Source organism: Apteryx mantelli, chromosome 1 (assembly GCF_036417845.1).
Source record: "Apteryx mantelli isolate bAptMan1 chromosome 1, bAptMan1.hap1, whole genome shotgun sequence".
Taxonomy (NCBI): domain Eukaryota; kingdom Metazoa; phylum Chordata; class Aves; order Apterygiformes; family Apterygidae; genus Apteryx; species Apteryx mantelli.
Window position 1 is genome coordinate 6,193,445 of NC_089978.1, and position 16,360 is coordinate 6,209,804.

The 16,360-nt window shown below is 41.0% G+C and overlaps 1 protein-coding gene across 8 annotated transcripts in view; it reads right to left on the reverse strand.

Moving 5' to 3' along the window:
• Positions 1-16,360, reverse strand: part of LOC106495814 (teneurin-4-like) — a 315,416-nt gene that overhangs the window by 112,648 nt on the left and 186,408 nt on the right. For all 8 annotated transcript variants that reach the window (XM_067314406.1, XM_067314277.1, XM_067314208.1 and 5 more), the window contains one exon: positions 3,263-3,360. The gene's annotated coding sequence lies outside the window, so the exon portion shown is untranslated. The remainder of the gene's footprint in view (positions 1-3,262; positions 3,361-16,360) is intronic.

Below are 16,360 nucleotides of genomic sequence, written 5' to 3' on the forward strand. Positions count from 1 at the left end.
CACTACCAGATCTGTTAGCTCTGTCTATAATGTCTACTGCAGGACCATGCAGAAATGTGTAAGAAAACCCTGAAAGAAGCCCAGTAAGGTCCTGAAAGCAGTGAAACCAGCCTAGAGCACGTGGACTAACCACCCTGTTTGTGGAGGTGGGTGGTATTCGTAAATGATGCTGCGCTGTGCAGGCTGTGGCTTACGTGTGTATCGTTACTGCTCCCCGTGGTTTCCAGAAGGAAGATGCTGTGCTATTATGGCATGTTATTAAGCCTTCAAGTAGGCGAGCAAAACGTATCCCAAGGGAAGATTTCTTTGAGATACCCTGTATCCACAACTGAGTGCAGTTACCTCTTCTTCCAGACAACGTAATGCCTGGATCTTTGTTATGGCATTGTTGTTGTATATCAGTTCTTCAGAGGATGTGAGATCACATCTCCTGCATGTCTCAACAGCAGGAATGAAACCTCGGCTGAAAATAGCTTCCTGCAGCATAGCAAAAGAAAAAAAAAAAACAAAACCTAACATGTCCAAGAAATACAGCTGCAATTCACTCGCAAATCTAAACAGGGAGGAAATGATTGACTGACAACATACAAACAGTTCTCTTCTTACACTTCTGATTTCGTACTGGTTTCTGTGCCCACCCTGCCGCACACCCCACAGCCAAGTTACTAATTACATCCTTCCTATTGTTTTGCCAATTTCTCCTCTGGGAAATAATGGGAAGGGATGGGATTATGGAGACTGATGCACTTGACAGCAAAAATAAATAAGTGAACGAATGCATAAATAAATAAATAATTCCTCTAGTAGTCACAAAGACAAGCCTATTCCATCCTTCCTTCCTATCTTGAGCCAAACTTCAGAGATTATTCAAGAGAAATGATGATCTGGTGCCTCCAAGAAATAAGTATCAATTAATGCTTAATTAACATTGCATGACAGATTGATTCAAACAAAAAGAACATTTTAAATGAATCTCTGTGCAAATTGTGGATTGAAACAAGATGCCTCATACAAGAATGAGCAGCTCCTTATTATTATATAACATCTCTATAGTTGTAGCACCTGGAGGCTTCAAACACATTGCCAACACAATGTGTTAGATGATATAACTATATAAATGGTAAAGATCCTTATCTTGCATTTACAGTATAAACAAGAAGTTATGCCATGTGGATCCTTTGACAAGTAGACTGATTTTAAGAAAACACAGGATTTAAGGAAATTTAAGAAGTTGTACATGTTGTCCAGCCAATCACAGCAGTTTCTAATCAACATTAGCTGGACAAAAAAAGAATGAACCTACAAAAGCTTATTCATATCAAGTGTTTTGTTTGTAAACATCCCAAAACACATGGGTTGCCTCATGGGGTAATAACAGGAAAATATAATTTAGATGGGAAAAGAGCACACAGGATGCAGCCCAGGATAATGGCAGGAAAGCAGAGAACAGCAGCCAGTGTTTTCAAGCTGGGACACCTCATGCCAGCCAGCTAATGTCATCTTTCCACAAAAGAACAAAAAATGCTCTGATGTTCAGCAATAAACCACGGTTGCCATTGAGAGCTCCAATTGAGCACTACCTCCGAGAATCAGCCTGTTTCCAGATGAATGTTGGCTGCTCCGAAGCAAAGAAGTTGGCTGAAAAGCACCCTGGGAAATACTCTACTTTCCTGAGGCATTTTTTCCTTTTCCTGAGACCACCCCTCAAAATAGCCCCTATGATTTGTACTGCTTTTACTCATTTTCTGAGCGCATTGCCTTTGCCAGTTCCTTTGGGCAGGTAGCACGCTAGACCAGCCAGCACGGCTTTACCTTCAAACCCGGATAGAAGAACCAGGAGAGAAGAACCAAGAACCAGGATAAATTAGCTATCGCAGCTGCACTACTACCGAGCTCACTCAGGCATCTCTTCAATACTCTGTAATATAAAAGAGCAGCACAGATACCCTTAGCCTATTGCTTAGATAGGTATGCTAATGGTCCCTTAGGAGAGACAGACCTCAGTGCCAAAGCCCCAGTACTGTTGTCACTGAAATTAATTGATTTGGAGACATTTAGTAGCCCTCTGACCTTCTGTTGCTAATCAGATCACCTGGCAGCAAAAAGGTGATTAAATGTATCAGTGTTTAGATAAAACAAGTAGCAAAAAAACCCCCAACAACCCAACCCCCCCAAAAACACTTCAGATCATGTTGACAAGTAAAAATTCACCTTCAGTAAAAGACCATCTGGATGTGTCCTGTGAACTTACCCACCACTTTCCAAACAGAGCTTGTCGTGTTCAGTGACTCCCAGATATTTGGAGAGTTTTATCTGAGAGATTTCCTCTCCCTTTTCTTACTCCGTTCAGGTTGCTGCAAGCTGCCACCTCATTATAGTTACGTTTAACATGAAACCCTTACTTCGAAAACTCTTCATTTTTCTGACAATTTCTCAACTCTCTTTCTTTTCTTTGATGCTTAGTCTTTATCTTGCAGAGAGATCTTTCTCAGGGCTCAACTTTGTGAATCCTGGTTGAACTTGAAGTGGGGCTACAGACACGATTTCGGCTCATACTAGCCCTAATACTTCCAAGGAACCCAAACCCCAGCACACTATATATTTCATTGGAATAGGCATGCATATATATCTGCCTCATATACATATATATATATACGAGATGAGCTCTGGTTTCCCAGTTAATTTATAGTGATTTTGGAGGGCTGCCCTCTATTATTTATGCCAGTATCTGTAGCGCACTGGGGATTAAGGCACTGGCGTTCACTAGCTGTTCCCCTTCTACATTGCAAGTCAACAGAACTCTGCACCAATTCCATTTAAATATTGCTTTATACTCAGGATTATGAGTTTTGCAACTCCCCCTCCCTTAGGGGCCGATGCGCTGTTAGGATTGCCTGTCACACTGACCGACACTCTCATTGCATCCATGGCTCTCCCATCTGCCTGTCACTATCTGTGGTTTCTTGTTTGTTCCCTAAATTGAAAATCATTTCATGCAGGGACTGTCTGTTTCTAGAGTGGCTGGTGCAGAAAGAGTGAGCCCTTGATTAGGACTCTCAAGTATGACAGTAATGAAAATTATCCTTATTAGATAATCATAACAAACACAGAATAATAATAGATAAGTTTTAAGGAAGTAGTGGAATTCTTCATGACTCCAATCAGAGAAATCTGTACAAGAAACATTACAACTATTGTAATTTGATTTTAAGCAGAAACTTAACATAATTAAAACATCTCAGATAATGGGATTAATACTCACTTTTTGTATATACCTTCTTTGAAGTATTTAGGAATAATCCATCAAATACTTCTTGCTGTATACAGTTTTAACATGGACATGTATTACTCTCAGTCTACCTGTCAAAAGAGACAGACAAAAAAAAAGAAGAAATCAATGTTTTGTTTAGTGCTTTTTAAAATCTTATATACTATACGAGAACAATTGAAAACAACTGCTAGGTAGACAGGACACACAAAACTGTCACCTATACATATGTGATTCTTAGCATCATGTCACCATCAGCATCATACTAAGGTACGCTTATTCATCCCGTGGAAACAAGTACATTTGTTAAATACAAACTAGGGCTTTCTGTACAACAGTTATAATTAAATGCCCATCCTTGGCTAACTGTGCAAACATTCATCCTTCTGCCAAGAGAATAATTTATCAGCTCCTCTATTGTAGTTTCAAGGGTTTCTTAGTAACGTGGCACTTGTTTCCTTTCTGTTGTGTGATTTTACAGCCCTCAGAAGTTGGAAGAACCTTTTTATGTCATCATATCCTAAATATTTCCTTCCTTACATCTCTCACTTTGGTTAAAGAGAAATGATTAAGATCTTATACAGATGCTTATCGTTTCCACTCCCATCAGTAAATTTTGTGTTACCTGAGTTGCTTGAGGTATTAAAGATCCCCAATTTAAAAGCAACTTTGCCTGTATAACAGGCCTGTCAACCCCATAAGCTGGAGGTTCAAAGAAGGAGGCTTCTTTGGAAGCAGACCTATGCTAAGTGCGTTTATAGTGCAGCTCCACGGCTTCCCCTCTCTTCTGAAATGCTACATGCTTGTCATTAGCTCATTATCCTCATGCTTCATCTCTGAGCTGCTCTCCTCGTCTTGGGGAGCCACAGTCCCATGGAGACTGGGGATGGTGGAGGAGACACCACGGCAGCTGGAGGCAGGTGGCTCCATTGAAAGCCACGTTCCCCAGTGCCAGCAACGAGGTGACCCATTTCGCTAGATACACATCTCTCTTACATGCACCCTGGTGCACGGGCTCTTGCAGAACTGGAGAAAATAAAATTAAAAAGCCTGAGTGATGTGGCAGCAGGTTGTTACAGAGGTGGGCTTCCGCATCTTTCCTTGACAGCCTGTTTCTGCGTATATGCCCCCAAACTGCACTGACATTTTAATCTTGCCAGTTATAAATGAATTTCAAATCCACAGTAACCTTTCCACTGAGAAGGTGCAGAGGCCACCCTTAAACAGCTGCTCTGCTAGGTGGCCCTTTGCTCCATGGGCCACATGCTTCAGTTTTCTCCCATTAATCTGCTTCTTGAGCAACCTGCTCTCTGCTGATTGTGTGACGATATAGATTATTTCACCCTTACATGCATTTTTCAAAGCTGCATCTCATTTTGTCATTTCCTGCCTTAGGTTTCTAATCTCTCTATCTTCGCTGATTTACGCAATGCCTCCCAATTTGGATCATCTCTGATTTTAATTAACACGTCCTCTTTCCCTGTCTTCTGGCTAATGAATGAAGATGTTTAAAGAAGCCTGGACTCAAGACTGCTCCCTGATGTTGCCCACTAGAAAACTCATGCGATTCAACACAACTTCATTTATTATCTCACTTTGTTAATGGCCCTGTGGATGGTTTTTAATCAACATCACAGGGTCCTTATCTAAGCCAATCTGAATTAATTTTGTGAGTCTCCTCTCTTGCTGGTGTTCACTTCAGTGAGAGGGAAAACAAAAGCAGAAGAGGCCATCAGTCACCAGGATGCTTTCCTGAGAGGTCTGGAGATTATTAAGAGGTGAGAATAAACTGTTTATTCCCCTCTGTCAGGACTCTGCATAGTATACCTTTATGGTCCCTACTACCGTAATATCTGTGCTTCTCACAGACTTTAATATATGTATTTTAATACTACTTATCAAAGTAGGGAAGAGCTATTACCCCCACTTTGTAAGTAAACTCCAGTATAGAGAGAATAAGGACATGGTCAGCTCTGCTCTTCTAGCTGTAATGGGTACAAATTAAGAGGTTACAGGTGCTTTCACACCTACACTTCTCTACTGGAAGTTACTGTGACATAACTGCCTGTGTAACTCTGGGACAGCCCATCAGATACACCATCAAACTGAGTTTATCATCTCTTCTCTTAAAAAAAAAATATGTATTTATATTTACATATCTGTATCTATATTACTGCATTAATGCCATTTTGAAAGACTGAATGCAACTAGATGTAAAGAGATGCCAGAAGAAGTGACTGGGCAGGTACCTAGAGCATGTAGCTGCTTCAACTAGACCGCAGGACACAGGGCAAGACATACAATGATTTCTGTTGGATTTGGTCCTGATTGATAGTTATTTGGGCACCTCCGTGTCACTTAGCTGGGCACTTTAATATTCCTTAAGGTCTAGATCAAAGTGTTTTCCTTGACGGTACACAGGAGGTTGAACCCAGATTTGCAAAGTGTAAAACGTGTTGCTGACCTAAGGACTGCTCTCCTTTCCTACCAAGAGAGGATAATTATGTTACATCATTGACGTTACACTCTGGTCACTGCTCAGGGACTGTGCTTATCTGTTCCCCCCAAATAAGGGTCTTACCTATCCTCACGCACAGCTTCTTCCACCTCCTGATATGACAGTTTTAATATGCTATTTGCATCCCTTTTGGATGAAAAGAAGAAAGCACCTTTCCGCTACAGGGAAAAGGGCTAGAAAAGGCATCTGCAGCCTGATCTTCCTTTGTTTGGATTGTTTACTTTCTGAAGTGTTAATTGATGTTTCTGAATCATCTCTAAAATATTCTCAGAAACTTCAAGTTTAAGCATCTTTTAATAAATGCCATCAGGAAAAAAACAACAACAATATCGTCTCTCCCCCCCTGCCCCCACCCCCCCAATTACAACTCATGCAAAAGAGGAAAAAGAAAAGGGGAAATGGAAAAGGATGAAATATTTCCAGAAGCGTCAGTCATAAAGAAACTAATCATGAACTAAGAAACAATCTAAAGAAGCACTGAGAGAGGTAAAAAGCATTAAGAAGAGAATATGGAAAGTTCTCATTCATTTATAAATACCCTTTATAATTTGTAAACACATATCTAAATTAATATGCATTGTTGCTTTTGCCTTTTTCATTAATACAGTAAGTGCCAAAAGACATGTAGAACAAAAAATTTGTCAGTAATACTCGCTTCATATTAGGAAAAAAATACGTATTCTTTTACTCTAAACTTTTAAACAGGGCCTAGTTGGAAATGAATTGCCTTTGAATTGCTAAAAATAAGCATAAGAAACTAATCTAAGTCCATCACTATTGCATTTTATACTATATACAACTTCAGTGTGGTTTAATTAGCAGTGTATTGCAATAATTTATTATTGGTTTAAAAAGCCTGAACAATCAGGACCTTACAGTAAAACGGGAAAATGGGAAGCTATGAGCCAGACACATTATTCTGGTTTATATTAATTCAGTTATTTTACCTTTGGTGCGCATTCATCTATCCATACAATGCGAATGCTGCATTGAGAAGGATGTTGAATATTGAACCTTTGGCTCAATATGAAATATGAACTCTGAGGCATAGCTGCAATAATACCTCCATTTGTGTTATTATGATTAACATTCCTCTGAATAAGAAGCATCCAGCAATATTAATTATGGAAATAGTGAGATTACAATTGTCATAAATCACTGTGCAGTGTAAAAGCAAGTTCTCCAAAAGCCTTACAAAAAAATCTTTTTCTCTGGTTTTGGAGTTAATTTCAACCTCATTTTCACCAAGCTTTCCTACTTGTGTCTGTTGACAAGACAGTAATTATGCTTTTCTCTTGATTAACACATTCTTTTCAGTAAAGTCCCAAACAGCTTTCACATGAAAGGCTGAATTCAACAGAGCATCGTTCTTCTCATTAAAGACTTAGCATTCACCCATGGTTAATTTATCACACAGATACTTCCTGTCTCATAGGAATAAGGGTGGCCTTGAAGCAACTACTCTTGATTCAGACAGAAGCCTTTTCCACAGCAGTTGACATGGATGTCTTTTCAAATACAATGACTATCAAATTCATTTAATAAGTGAAAATAGGGGGAAAAACGGTATGCAGTTTCTCCACTAAAGCACAGATTCAACTGACTGACTGATTTAGCCTTAAAGGTCTTGGTTTTTTTGCTAGGTACCTAAGGGTCTACCTCACTACATGTGTACCTTGGAAATTTCCCATTGCTTGAAACACTATTTTCTGCAGATCTATATAAGCATATCAAATCTTTATATATCTATGTATTAAGTCAGCATTTCCCCCTTCACTACCCTTTCTTTTCTCAACATTGTTAGCAAGATTAGCAATATTCGTTGATTAATCAAAGCAAACCACCTTGACATTTGGTGCATCAGTTTTCATTTGTAACAGACATACGATGCAATGATTTATTTTGATGTATTACATTGTACCCCACGGAGCATCCAAAAATAAAAACGGTGTCATTATCAGTGTTGTGAAAACAAGCATTTGCATCAGGGACCACACACAAAGAAAGAACAATTTCTTGCCATCTGTGTTCTTTAATCCAGACTTTTGATGGTTGGATTGTTTTGGGATTTGTTTGCTTAGGTTTTTTTTTTTTTTTTGATATGTGATTTCCAAACATATCATATATTCAAGCAGCGGCTGAGGGGGTCTAACCAGCACTCAGCCCTGGAAACGGACAGCAAAGATTTTCACTGCTAGCCTGCTGCTTTGGTCCATCCTGGGTTAACTCACAGCAGGCGAGATGCCCCTGAATTAGCAGTGGTACCAACTGAATTGCTAATGAAAGAGTGTCTGCTGTGCAAGGAAACATTCCCCTGGAGATGGCAGTAATTAGTACCGTCCTCAACAGCACAAGAAATGGCCATAGGTGGCCCAGCTGCCAACGGGAGGCTGCGGGGAGGAGGTCATGGACATGCCCTTGCTAAGGTCTTACTGACTGACCATGCGGGACTACGTTATCCCGCCTCTCTAACCCTGTTGAGTTGGTGCTAGAGGAGGCAGCAAAGCCTTTAAACATATTCTTTAGTCCACTCCATCCCTGAATAATGCTTTAAGCAGACGTTTACCATTAAGTGTGTGTTTAAGTCTCACTGAAGTCAGCAGAACTTAAATATGTGCCTCAAATTAAGTGTTGCCTCAGAGCGCCATGGCTGAATGGGGACAGACTGATGAATCGGAGGCACTTACTCACGAATGGGATTAAATAAATACATACATACTTAAACTGGTCACTGTAGTTTCTAATTGTTTCTGGGCTGCACATTTCTCTCCATCTTTTTCCATTATCACCATCTGCTCTAAATGATTACTAGGGATTAGCTGCGTAATGCAGTAGCCAAACGGCGTGAGGCAACAAGCTGAGACAGCGTGTGCAGGAATGAGCTGAAAACCATCCTCCCAAACGAAGTCCTACTCGCTGGAAAACCTCTCATTATTTTGTTCCCCCATGGAGAAAGGAAAGGCAGGGCTGATATATTCAGAGATCACAGGTAAGTTCCAAATGGCAATAAATAAGAGCAGAAGAGAGTTTCTTTGGGTTCAGCAGAGTCAAAGGATGTCTTTCTTTAAGTCAGTGTATTCCCTTACAATGACTGAGTCCCCCTCAAGATCAAAAACACGCTCCAGATCTGCACATCCTTTCTTTTTACACCAATCCAACACCCAATATAGAAATATTTATTGGCTTCAGCCTAGCATTTCGTTGCCGTACCCTCACAGCTTGTCATCAGCAAAACAAATTATTATAATTATCATCACGATCATCATCCACACAATCAGCCCTTGGCTTCAAATACATGGGGAAGGCAGTACTTCGAAATCTAGCAGGAGGTCCTTCATAACCAACCCACGGCAGGTGACAAGATTTGCCTGAAGGCACCACCATCCCCTGACACTGATTCGGTTGGGAAAGAGTTAACGGTATCCTCCAGGATTGCTGTTTGTCCTTCATTTGGATAAAAAGGAAACAGGGGAGGACCATTAGAGAGAGGATGTAGAGCACAGGCTGAGCAGTCCTGGGGGAGGAACTGCACACACAGCTAAGCCTGAAGAGCTGCTCTTTCCAGAAGCACCTCTTCTTTTTAGCCCACACGTCACTTCAATTTTGAACCTCATCAGCAAGAATGGCTCCCAGAGGAGTGAGTGTTTTGCACATCCCAGTCTGTTCCAATTGTGTCGCAGGAGCCATTTCACAGTATTTTATCTCTGCTGATATATATATATATATATATATATTTAAGAAGGGTGAGGCTGGCTTTTAAGCAGTTGGAGGACTACATTTATAGAGTAGGCTGGAAAAGGCCACACAGTGGAGGCTTTGCAGAATTAAGATAATTTTCTCAGTGTGTAATAATTTCATGTGAAAAACTGGATTTCTGGGAAATGGTAGCAGAAGTAAAGGACGTGGAATGTGTCCCGTTGAGTTTTCACAGGATTCCACTTTAATGTTCATCAAAGAATTGCTGTCCTGCGCCCTTTGTGTACCAAGCTCTTCCTTACTTACTTGTCACAAGACAACCAGATACACTCTGGGCAAAAAGTTGGCTATCATGTTCTATTTTTATTCTAATTTTTTTCTCATTTGCTTGCATATACTTTGGTCATTGCAGACCTGATTTATTTCAGCCAACTTTAGACATCTACATACTAGTTGTTACAGAAATATCAGTCTAGACTCACTCAGATGTCTAGTTTTTGATGCATAAGTTATGGCCAATGAATCTCACTCCAAGTTATGTTTTCAAAGGGAAATGAGTATCTGCTCTTGCAGCCAATAAATGTAATCCTGCCTTGACAATGCTAAAGCAAAGTAGCATATCAGTAATGACACTATTCAAAACATCCCGGTCGAGCATGATATTAATCCAGGTAAATAACTTATTATGTCAAGCCAGAAGAACCTGAGGTCAGAATATCCAGTTTTGGCCAACTGGAACAAAGAGACTGGGCATTCTCATTGATGTAAGTGGGCTTGAAGAGTAGTGAGGTTAACTGAGTTGCTTCTGCTGTGGGAATTTGGTCCATTGAACTTAGATTTCTAATTCATGTAGGTTGAGCAAGTATACTAAAATGCAACAACTGCTTTCTCATAGTGAAGGTGGTCATATACTTGCATAGTTTAAAATTAACATACCCATTTGATTAGGGCTTGCTAAGCAGTTTAGAAAGCCAGTTTTGCTGCACATATAAAACCTTTCTTCAGAGCTTACTGCAAAATTTGCTTTGAAATGGTCATAATCCATATCACTAAATTCAAGCATTAAAATATGTCTTTTGTGCAACAGCCTCTCCAAAATAAATATTTTTCTGGTCTACTCTGAAAAAGAAAATTGTCTTTTTTGGCTTCTAGGTCATTTTTTCAGCTACTGCTTCACCTGTGGAAAAAAACTATTTTTTCTGTGGGGTTCATCTCATAACTAAAAGTCATTTCTCCTGGCCCTTTTGAACTGTATATTAAAAATATCCTTGTAGAAGAATGAACTTCTGTTTTGCCTAGGAACACATCACAGTATGTTGCCCAGTTCAGAGCAGATGTTTCTATAATTGCTGCTAGATTGTTGTCCTGTAACAGCTTCAGGTCTTTTAGCAGCACAGACCCGACCAACAATATAACACAATCTCACCATCAATACACTTTTCGTTAAGCTGTTAAACGGAAGCAATAATCTTTCCATTTATCCAATGCTGATCTGTAATCCAAAGCCTTTCAAACACTTTGCAATGAAGGTTAATTGCCACCCCTATTTTTTTTTCTAGGGGGTAAGCTGACATTGAGAAGTTTCCAGGAGCACAGCTATTGAGCTCAAGGATGGAAAACTTGATCCTACCAAAGGTTGGTTGTTGTGGACTAAGCTAATTCAAATCACCTCACATTTCCCATAGACTGCAAGCTGTCCTGCATATCAGCTTGTACATGCTAATTGGTCATTTTGTAGTTTATTTGTATATCTGAATTCTGACATACTTGGGCTAGAAAATGCTTGACTTGGGGAAAATTACGACATCCTTGAAATGGTTTTAATCCACTTGCTACAGATAACACGTTCTCTACAAAAATTCCACTGAAACATCTGTGCTTGCAAATTTGTTAAGAGTAGAATAAGCATAAAAAAATGCCAGGCACTAATGATTAACAAGGTGTACAAAGCAAAAGCTACCAGTATAACTGTTGTAACAAATTAATGATACATGAAATAGATGTAAAATCATCTTTTAACATACTTTTAAAACCCGATTTCTCAGGAATCAAAATGTCACCTAGCAGCTGGAGTGCACCAGCAGGTAGATTGGGTTAGCTAGTTCTGCACCGCTGGAGGGCACATTTTATCTGAAACGTACTGCTGGACCCGTTCCTTAATTTGCAATTAATTTACTGTTTTAGATGGTTGAATTAGTGAGACCGGTGCCACGTGAAGGGAGGGCGAGGAGAGCCTGTTCCTGAAACTCAGTGCGTGTGGGCTGTGAGGACGTGCTCTTCGCTACTGTCTCATTGCTCCCTGGGAGCGTGACCTTGCCAGGGTAACACAGGGGTGCACTCAAGGTGGACCACGTAAGGACTTGTTCACATACCCTCTCCTGGCTGTGCCTCTGCCACAATCTTTCCACGCAGAGCGATGTGATCACTCCAAGACACATGATGGCACCAAAGGTGAGTGAGCCGTGGCTCTCCTAGGGCTAACCAGAGGTCCCTATGTCCCTGAGGGATGCCACCAGCTACCCCAGACACCTCCTGGGCTGGCAGGTATGACACTGAGACCTGCACCCTTCTGAACTAGCAAAGCAAGGCTGGGCAGGGTGTCCTAGGACATCTCAAAGGGCATGAGGAGTCACAAATCAAATCTTTAATCCATCAGAGAACTCATCCATAACTGTATTCATTCTCTGCACCCCACAACACGCTATGTCCACCCAGTTGTAGCATGCTGATAGCCTATCCCATTGGCCCTTACACTGCAGCAAATGTAGGCTTGCTGTGATTCCCTCTCAGTAAACCATGGAAAAATTTACTTCCTGCATTTATGTGGGAGTGGTAAAAATGCGCTGGTGGCCTACTGATATTTAAATGGCTCTAACAAGGGTCCCCACTGCAGAGGAGCAATCAAGGTTTGAAGGGAGACCCCAGGACACAACTATGAAGGGGCTTTCATTTGTGGCGATAAGAGAGGTCTGTGGCCTCTGAATGCCTTTATCTCTCTCCATTGCTTATCCTGGGAGCCCTGGGTGAATTATTTAGGTATTTTCAGAAAGTTCCAAGAATGAGGTGGTATCAATCAAAGGCAAAGCATGCACTTTACTTAGATGGCTGGACATGCACATGCACACACAAATATAAATATATATAAATACATACACACACACGTATATATGCACATGGACATATGCCTGTACAAACAGTGAAATTTACTGTTATCAAAAGGACTACAAATACCAGATATGAGGGCTGAAAAGTTGGAGCTAGATTGCCATATTGTACTATACTATAATGACTTGGTACAGGAGTATTTAATTTCCTCCCAGAGTCAAAATGCCTCTCCTTCTCAACTGGAAAGAGTGGGGTGGCTGAGCCACCTTTGCTTCTTACTGAGTACTTAAAACAATATTAAGGGCTATTCTTTTACATATAAGACACTAGATCAGATTCACAGTGTTCTTCTGAATTTCCTTCAGCATAAGAAAAAACAGGCATTCAGGCATTCGCTACACAAAAGAACTCAAACTTCTCACAAAATTCATATCCAAGTGGAAAAAAAAAATCACATTCAGTTCCTAGCTCTGCCACAAACTTCTTCTGGATCGCGGAAAAAGCCCCACCACTAACCGATGCTTCAGACCTTCCTCCTACCTTGTGCCCCCATTAAACAGCAACGCACCCTGTGTTGAACGCTGGGACAGCAACAAGAAGACTGTTTAATGAGTGGGATGTCATAGCAGGCTCTGGACTAGACTTGTCATAAGTATCTTACAGCTGTGATATTGCACCAGGAATATTCCACTTTTTTTTTTTTTTTTAATATAACTGCCTCATTACTCTCCACCCCCTGCCCAAGTAATAATTTATAAAAAAATAACATTTCAGTTTTTATTTAAAAAAAACTGGATTCTCTGATAGCAATAGCCCCTCTCCCTTCTAAACACATGCACAATATGTTGTACAAACAGCATTATGGTCTGACGTTGAGCTATTCTCCTTCATTTCATTATTTAATGTGTCTCAAGGAGTGCTTGAAGCTAATGCAGTAACTGAGTAAATTGATAGGATCTTTTTTTCTGTGGCATACAAGTTCAGCAAAAGTAGAGAATCCTCATCCACCCCCCCTTGCCCGTGCTGCTCCTCCCCATGGCTCTTTGCCTCCTGACGGCGCTGAGTACTGTAGATCTGCATTTCACCAGTTATCAACAGATCTCCATCACTCCGTGAATGGGAATAACGTTCCTTCAGACCTGCGTTTGAAAAGCAGACCTATATCCATAGGAGCAATTAGTTCCCCGCTGTGAGTTTAGACACGCTAGCTATACTGCAGCTGCTCCGTGTTGCTAGCACTAAATTTTCCTCAGTAGTGGATCAACATGTTTAAACACTTTGATCTTCTTTATCTCAGCGGCGAGATTTGAAAGCCTCCTGGATGAACAAGCCTTCTTGTGGGTGCAACTCCATCTCATCCACCATTTCAGCGCTGACCTGAAACTTTTGTGCTTTATTTACTGGAGAGGCATCGTCTTTTGAAATGGCTTCTCACATCCCCTCAGAAAGATTTTTTTCCCTAATGCTGAGCTTAAGTAACGGTACTTCAAACAGCAGACAAGAGACACAAAGAGGACTCGCTCTTATACACAGGGATTCAGAATCATCTTAATCTCCGTCACGCGCTTTCCGATTTTCTTTTTAATCTCCCACAGCACAGTGTGCACCAGACACAACTGAGAACTTGTTGTTTTAGCTGCCTTATTACTGCTATGCTATAAAAGCTTAACTAACATTTGGAATATATTAGCACAAGTCGACTGAAGCACGGGAGCATCCGGTTCAGATGTGGCTACAGCTCGGTAGATGATGGTAGATAGGGATTAGTGGCGCCATCCTCTCTCTCATAGATCGAGATTGAGTCTCTTTTCTAACTTCTCAAGGATCCAGGACTGAACTATTAGTGACATAAAACCACACAACAGGATGAAGATGGGGTGACTATTAGGCTTCTTCCTCCAAACAGTCTGGAAGTTCTCATTTCCCTATCCAAAACCAACTCTCTGCTCCTTTGGACACTATGGTGTTGAGCCAGTTAGAGTGACGTGGAACCCAGCTCACGTGTCACTAACAAAATTACCAACCTGAGCCTCTGACTGTGCACTGGTTTTACCTCAGACTGACTGAATTTACTCTCCTGTAAATTGTTATCTCCTGCAATGAAGCAAAGAGAGTTACGCTGCTCGTAAAACGCAAGGGAGAAAAGGAACAAGCGCAGAGACTTTGTCTGGTATTGTAACTTTCTGGGTGTTAGGACCAAATTAACAGAGGGCTGCATTTGTACCAAAGTACTTGCTCAGAAATGCAGGGAGGGAATTTTCCCTCATCCCAGAGTCTCTGGGTGCTTGTAGTGACATAGAGCTCTAGCCTAAACAATATAATTAGAAACTTTTTTTCACACAGGTTGGCTTCCTAGGCACGATTTTAGCGCTACAGACAATTGAAACACTTTATGGAGAGACAGATTAAGTAGCGATTATTTCTGCCGCAGTCTGAACGTTCCTCCTCTGCACGGGCTGGTTTTATTACGCAGGTGGATGGAATGTGCTCTGCTCCGTTTCCAAAGGAGCCACACAAGCCCAGCATAAATCAGTCAACAAGTACCCTAAACCACACGTATTAGGAATGCTAGCAAGAGGAATTCCAAAATGAAGCATGTTTAGACAAAGAAGCGATTATGACATGGAGAGAAAAGGAGTGCAAAAACTTCAGCTGGAACCAAGAAAGGAGCACAGTAGCTCACGGAGGAGAAAAGTCTGGTACTGTATTTATGCAGCCTCATAAATGGGGCAATTTTAATCTTCTGCATATGATATAATAATATCTATTGGAAGCAACGTAAGTATCACACGCTGGTTCTCAAAGAGGATTTTGGAGCTTGGACTCCTAATATCCATGCAAATCAGACAGCCAGATTCTGATCTCATTTACAAGGGGTCTGCCCAGGTGTGCTTTTATAGATGTCAACAGAGTTATGCAGTGCAAGACAGAGCAGAGTCAAAGGGTATGTCAGCGTCTTGTTTACGTGGCAGAAAAAGGAGGGGAGGACAGAACGGTTCCTATAAGTGCATGCTGCAAGCTTGACCATAAAACGCATTCCCAGTGGGTCAGCACCTGTTTAGATAAAAGGTTTACTTGAAATACACAACCCAGTAGAGCTCACGCATTTATCCATATGGCACTAACAGGAACTGCCAGCTGTGTCCAGTCGTCCAATATGTTCTCCCTCCATCTATGACATATGAAACCATATGGAATCATCTATCCATTAGGAAGAGATCATTTTCAGACAGGAAGGTTTCCTGACACAATTATTAGCTGTGGCGTTCCTGACCAGGAACAGGCTGGAAGAGGCAGGAAACAAAAGAGGGCTTATGTTGTCTTAAAGGGTCATGTGAAGAATTTTCTGTTTTTAAATCATCTTTCAAGCTGGCCCTTTTTTAAAAGGGCGCCTTTTATCGCTCAGCTTAACCTCAGTCCGCTGCATGGGTTGCTTTTCTCTCCACCCGTTTCTGTGACGAGTGATCATGGCACATGAGGGCTACCAGCTTCCTCTGAGTTTGGGTTTGATTAGGGCCGGCAGACAGGTACGTGACTTGCTAGAAACAATCTGTTTTAGGGGCAACTGCTGCAATCCCTTTTTTCTCAATACTGGCACCATACAACTGTATTTCCTTCCTAAGTGAGCTTCTCTTTGCACATGCCGTGGACTTGGTTCTGAACCAAAGCTAAACACTGTATATCAGCATAAAATCAAAGGAAAACAGTGACAAAACAGAGTCACTGGCTGAACTCAATAATATCTTTATTGAGACAGAAAATCCTATTAGGGC